Source organism: Notolabrus celidotus, chromosome 6, assembly GCF_009762535.1.
Source record: "Notolabrus celidotus isolate fNotCel1 chromosome 6, fNotCel1.pri, whole genome shotgun sequence".
Lineage (NCBI taxonomy): Eukaryota > Metazoa > Chordata > Actinopteri > Labriformes > Labridae > Notolabrus > Notolabrus celidotus.
In genome coordinates this window covers 21,405,101-21,411,100 of record NC_048277.1, presented here as the reverse complement: position 1 = coordinate 21,411,100, position 6,000 = coordinate 21,405,101, and positions in this window count along the sequence as shown.

The window sequence follows — 6,000 nt, the reverse complement described above, 5'->3', positions numbered from 1 at the left end:
CACAACCAATAGTGAGAATTATACCTGCTTCACTTCAAACAAACCACCTGAACCAAAATGTTAACCTGACACAGTTTTGAAAAGGAACAGCAAGTCTACTCCAAGTATTTACTTCACATCTTTGCTTTATTCTTTAGTCTATGTTTGTGTATGACCGAAACTGCCAATGACTAATATGAGAAACAACTTGCTCAGATACATGTCTGTAGCACCAGTCTGACTGCATTCACTGCTTACCTGGGCTTAACTGGGCACAGGAGACAGTTTTGGGATAAAGGGTGGCAGGCCCAGATTTGATATGAAATTGCCTGCAGCAGTTATTGCTAAAACATTCTCCGCAGCACTCAATCACTGTTAAATTAAATTCAAGCATGACAGATGCTGCCAATCAGTGATGGGTTAGTGAGGTCAAATTAAGATCCATATGCTGACCTTTTCCTTGGCTCTCTACATTCAGAGTGCCTATCATCGGGGCTATCAATAGGGACTAATGAGCATAAATGGTCAGATCCTGGCAGAGTGCCATCACTTACACCACAGCCCAGTGCTCACCAGGCCCAGGCAAGGTTATACCACAGTTGATGAGTGCTCTCAATAAGAACGCTATTATATCAGCTGCTATATTGTATGAGAAGCTCCTTGAACGCCATCTGCCTGGGGTTGATGTGGTTTTCTTATTTTTGTAAATATTGACTTTTATATATTCTGTGAAAAGTTCAGAACAAACTATATTCATTAAAGTATGTTTTAATTGGAATATGTTATTCTCCTGACTGTTAGCCCTGGTGAGAAAAAGATGGCGCGGCACATGCTGTTGGCCTAGCTCCAAGCTGCAATGTGTTCTTAATTTGTATGTTAATGTGTTCTTTTTAATGTACATTACTGTGACCTTTATTTATATGACCTTGTATTTCTGTCCCATCTATTCTTAAAGGAGCGCAGCTGGTGGATGTAGGCAAATCAATTTCACTGTGCTTGCACTTGTGCAATACATGTGACAGTGAAGAACCTTGAACCTTGAAAAATGATTAAAGACACACCAAAGAGCGACACGACTGCACTGGATAGCATCATTAGTATTGAGGAACCTGGGTACAGTAGTTTGTTATTTTATTCACCATCCTGCTTCCACTTACTCTCAAAAGATAACCAAATGTGAATCAGTGTGAAAGAGTCCGCTACACAAATATTATTACCATTATTTTGGGAATCTTTGGCTAGAACAGCTCACTGTTAACTGAACCCTTTTTTAAAATGTTATATTTGTGCAGATGACCATCAACAAACGACAGTGGTGGACAAAGTACACAGCTTCATTACTTAAGTCAAAGTATACTCCTGGTCAAATATTACTCCAATACAAGTGAAAGTTGCTCTGTCACATTATTACTTGAGTTAAATTAATTGAATTACTTGCTTTTAAAAATACTAAATATTCAAAGTATTTCTTAAAATATCTCAAAACCTTGTATTTTCAAAATACATAAATGCAGTCAAGAATACATAGGAGTACATTCGGTTAAATTATGTTTATTTAGAAACCATTACTTGAAATCTCTAAAAACTATACCATGGAATAAAAACAGCAACTAAGTTACTCCAAGCACAGACAACTTAGTTTAACATGATTTAATTACAACCATGACCTAATATGTAATGTTTTTTCAATGTTAACAAGGCGGTTGTTTAGGAAAGTTCTAGACATCTGGATTATAGTTTTTAACAACTTGGTTCATATGGTTGTGATTGATTTGATTGATCACAAATGAACCATTAGCTTACTGATTCTTCTGATTCCTGGGCAAATATGTATGAACTGTTTCAATGATTGAAGTCTTTTGTCAAAAAAAGAGCAGAGAGTTTGATAGGCTACGGACTGGGGCAGTCAGAAAACCCTTGTTCTTAACCATGAGTGTATAGATCAGTGTCATCCCTCGTTCTTCTTGTTGTCATGTATGTATTTACAGTTTTTTTGGTCACATATAAATCCATTTTCTAAAGAATTCATGTGTTCCCGTGTGACTGCTGCAGATGACTTTGGTCTGTCTTTAGATTCTCAAAACAGCACTGAGTTAAAGTTAAAAGTGCATCCACCACATCACTGGCTTGCCATCTCTGATTTATATTTGTTTATATACCCATTGCCCTTTTCAAGTCAGCTGCTAATGGGATTCAATTCATTAGTTTTCCTATTTGTCATTCTTTTGTCAGGTTTTTTTTTTATGGGCCATGTACAAGACTTTTGGTAAAACAAAGGTTTCTCTCATGGTGATAATAATGATGATGAAATACCTTGCATTAGTTGTTCTAGCTCTCCTCTTCATCTTCATTATCCTCTTGTTGTTCTTGGTTTTTGAAGTAGAAACATTCTCGCCGCCTTTCACTACAGAAGGTTATTTTTAGCTTCAATCTGTAGTTCAAAATGCATTTATGAACAAATTTGGTCACTTGGGTGAGCTTTTATGCCTTGTAATACGAATGTGCAGACTCTCTAAGGCTTGCACAGAGTGACTGAGCCGTGAACAGAGAAAATATCAGCCCCTATTAATACCAATGTGGGACCAAAAATGGAAAATCCTATCATCTACGCTTGATCCTGTATATTTAGTTGATCATCATTAGAAGTCTATTTATGTCACACAGTGAGGGATTTTTTTAATCTCCTGACTGTGGTCTTCAGAGTGATGCTCCAGCCAGGGAATAATAAGCTTTTCTCAGTCTGCCTGCGTTAGACTCAAAGCCACAGGGCTACAAGGAGGCAGAGCAACAGTCGATTGCACTGCAAAACAACAGCTCCAAATCTGATAGAATTGGACAAGTCAATGCGAAGGTGTAATTCTTATGGAGAAAAAAAAATGTGTTTACACTTTAAATCTAAGATTTTCATGCATTGTAGCCCTGAACCCACACAAAAGTGACATAATAAAGCACTCTGGCTGCAAAATTTGATCTCCCCTCCCTTTGACTTCTTTCTTTCTTTCTTTCTTTATCTTTCTTCTTCTTCTTCTTCTCTTTCTGTTCCTTTGTTCTGTCTTTTCTTATCTTTCTTTCTTTCTTTCTTTTTCTTTCTTTCTTCCTTCTGTCTGTTCCTTTCTTTCTTTCTTTCATTCTTCTTCATTCTTTAGGCAGCAATGAAGTATTACATGAATAATCTATGATCAAACGAACCGGGTTGAAGTCATCAGTGTTCAAAGAGATCGATTGATTTGCAGATTTTTTAAATCTGTCCTTTGAAATCGCCCCTAAAAAAAGTCAGAGCACATGAAAGACAAAAGCGTAGAGTGGTCATGCATCCTCACTGGGTTGGTGATTCAGTTTTTCTTACAAATCGTTCTCTAACCAGTTGCTGAGCAAATCAATCAATATTGTTCAACTGGAGATCTCCAGCAGTATGTGGAGCGCCTGGATCTGTTTATTTCATCCTACACTGTGCACACCCTGCCTGAGGGCTAATTACATTTGCACAGTTCAGAGGTCCTCCATTGTCGCCTTTTGAGAGTCTGCCCCGACATACTGTCAGAAAAGAAAACACTGTTGAGATTTTAGGACAATGAAGCTTTTAATTCAGATCTACTGGTGTCTGTAATGAACACGAGATCAAAGGAAGCACATTAAAAAGAAGGCACACCACACAAGTGTTTTTGCTTGTAGCCTAGGATAATTGTCAAGCCTGTTTATTAAGATGTCTGAGCTTACACCACACAACACACCACCACCACACCACACACAACACACACACAACACATACAGCACAGCAAACACACACATGCACACAACCACACACCACACACACACACACAACACACACACACACACACACACACCACTCACATGCGCTTACACATGCAGCAAGGACCATGTACGATACAGAGGAGCAGAAAGAGACAGAGGGAAGCACAGTTGACTTCATCTGTCGTTACTCACACCTGCAGTAGGATGCAATCTCCATAGCAACAGGACTTGGCAACACTGTGCAGAGTTGATATTGAGGTTGTGATCTTTAATACCCCCTTCTCCTCCCCTTTTTACTGCAGCATTTGTGGAAATGGATCTCTGTGTTTTTTTTTTTTTTTTTGTTTGTTCTTTCGACTTCTCTATCACCATTGAAGTGTTTGTGTACAAATTCTGTAAAATTAGCACACCGCTGTCTTCAGAAGCCAACAATCCGTCCATCTAGAAACAATCATTGAAGTGAACCAATCATCCTGACTCAGGCTCATACACAGGAACCATTTGTTTGCCCACATCTTTCATTTCCCTGGCTGCCACAGACACAGCACTGTTTAAAGCAACACAGCATGATGTGATGTAGCTTAAATTTGCATATTGTGCCGGTAATATGAGGACAGTTGAACTATTTTCACAAGAACTTCCTGATATTGAAATTCAGAAGCATATGAGGGATATGTTTTTATTGATTTACACAGCAATGTCTGTTCAGCAGGAAACCTTATTGAGTATTTCCAATTAACGCTTCAGTCCATAGGGAATGAAAAATTAAGTTGATGTGACTTTGCAGAAATCTTGGCTATTTGCTCCACATAGATTATGTATCTTAAAAAAACACTGCTGTCCTTTCTGCTGTGCTGTCCCAGAGTCTCTTTGAGGAGCGATGAACCTCCTGTGTTCTTTTTTTCATTGTATTAGCTTTGCTCTGCCATGTGCTCTGAACATAATCTTTGTCCTGAGTGACCTCCATTATTATTTATTACAATGTTTGTGTGTCAGGAAAATCATAAAAAAAAACAGCAGGTTACTCATTGAGTGTGAAGTTTGTTAAATCTGCACAGCTGGATTTCTTCTTCATGTGCAATTTTAAAACATACGTATGTATCATAACACGCTCTGAGCACTTCTTACTGCACAGTGGGTTACTTAACCCTGAGATGCAAACATGTCCAAAATCTTTTATTTTAGGAGTAATTAGCTGAAAACCTTGAAGGTCGTTAAAAATATGGTTCTGAGAGAGGAGGCAAACAGGAAGTGACTGTGACATTTCCTAAAGAATACAAATGTGACGTTTTTTAATCAAATACATTCATTACCTGAACCAAATGCACACCTTAGAACAACATTTTACTTCTCCATGGTGTATATTCAAGCAGCTGCTTCAGGACTACATTCTTCCCACAATAACCTTGTATGTCCACTTGTAGTGAATCTGCTGCTACTTCCCTGTATCCCTCTTAAATATTCATCCGGTAGCCTGTATTTGCTTCCCTAAAGAAGTGCAGCCTCATCATGTGCTAATAATGAGCCTGGTGGCCCATTGGCTTCAATCTGGCTGATGGTTGACTTTACAGTGCCATCTAGTGGTCATAAAGTAGGAGCAGGACCTAGAAGATGTTATCCAAATTATTGGATCTGTGATGAGCTGTTTACATATACACATATATGATTGCTGTAATAACCAATAAAGGCTTTTCTATTCATTATTGAGAAGGGTATGAATACTTTTTAGATATGCCACTTTTTGTTCAAATGTAAATAAAAGCTGAGAAATATTTTTTTACACAATGATGCCTCTTGTACATTGTCTTATTATCTTCTGTGAGACACCTGTGTCATTTCCAATCAAGAAAAACCTTGCTGGTTGAATAAAAGTAACTTTAAGTCAAAATTTGCCAGGGGTATGAATAATTTCTGGCTTGGATGTAGATTATATCTTATTTTAAGATTTAATTTAGCATTCATGAGCAGGTTGTTGACACGTTATAGATGTTTCATAACATGGTATGAGTATAATCTGGCTGTCAGGTGCAAGGACTAAAAAACTACTATCATTCACTTGTAATGGATGTTTCATGGGATGAGTTTTTGACACATACATTAATAAACCCTTAATATGTGTCTATAAATGCGCCTACATCTACTCTGCTATAAACTGAAGTGTTTATGAACTGCTCACAAATTCTTAGATGTAAAAAATAGTCAGAGGACACTTGTTGGAGATCATAAAAAAGTAGTGACTATATCAATTAACATATGGAGGCACAATTA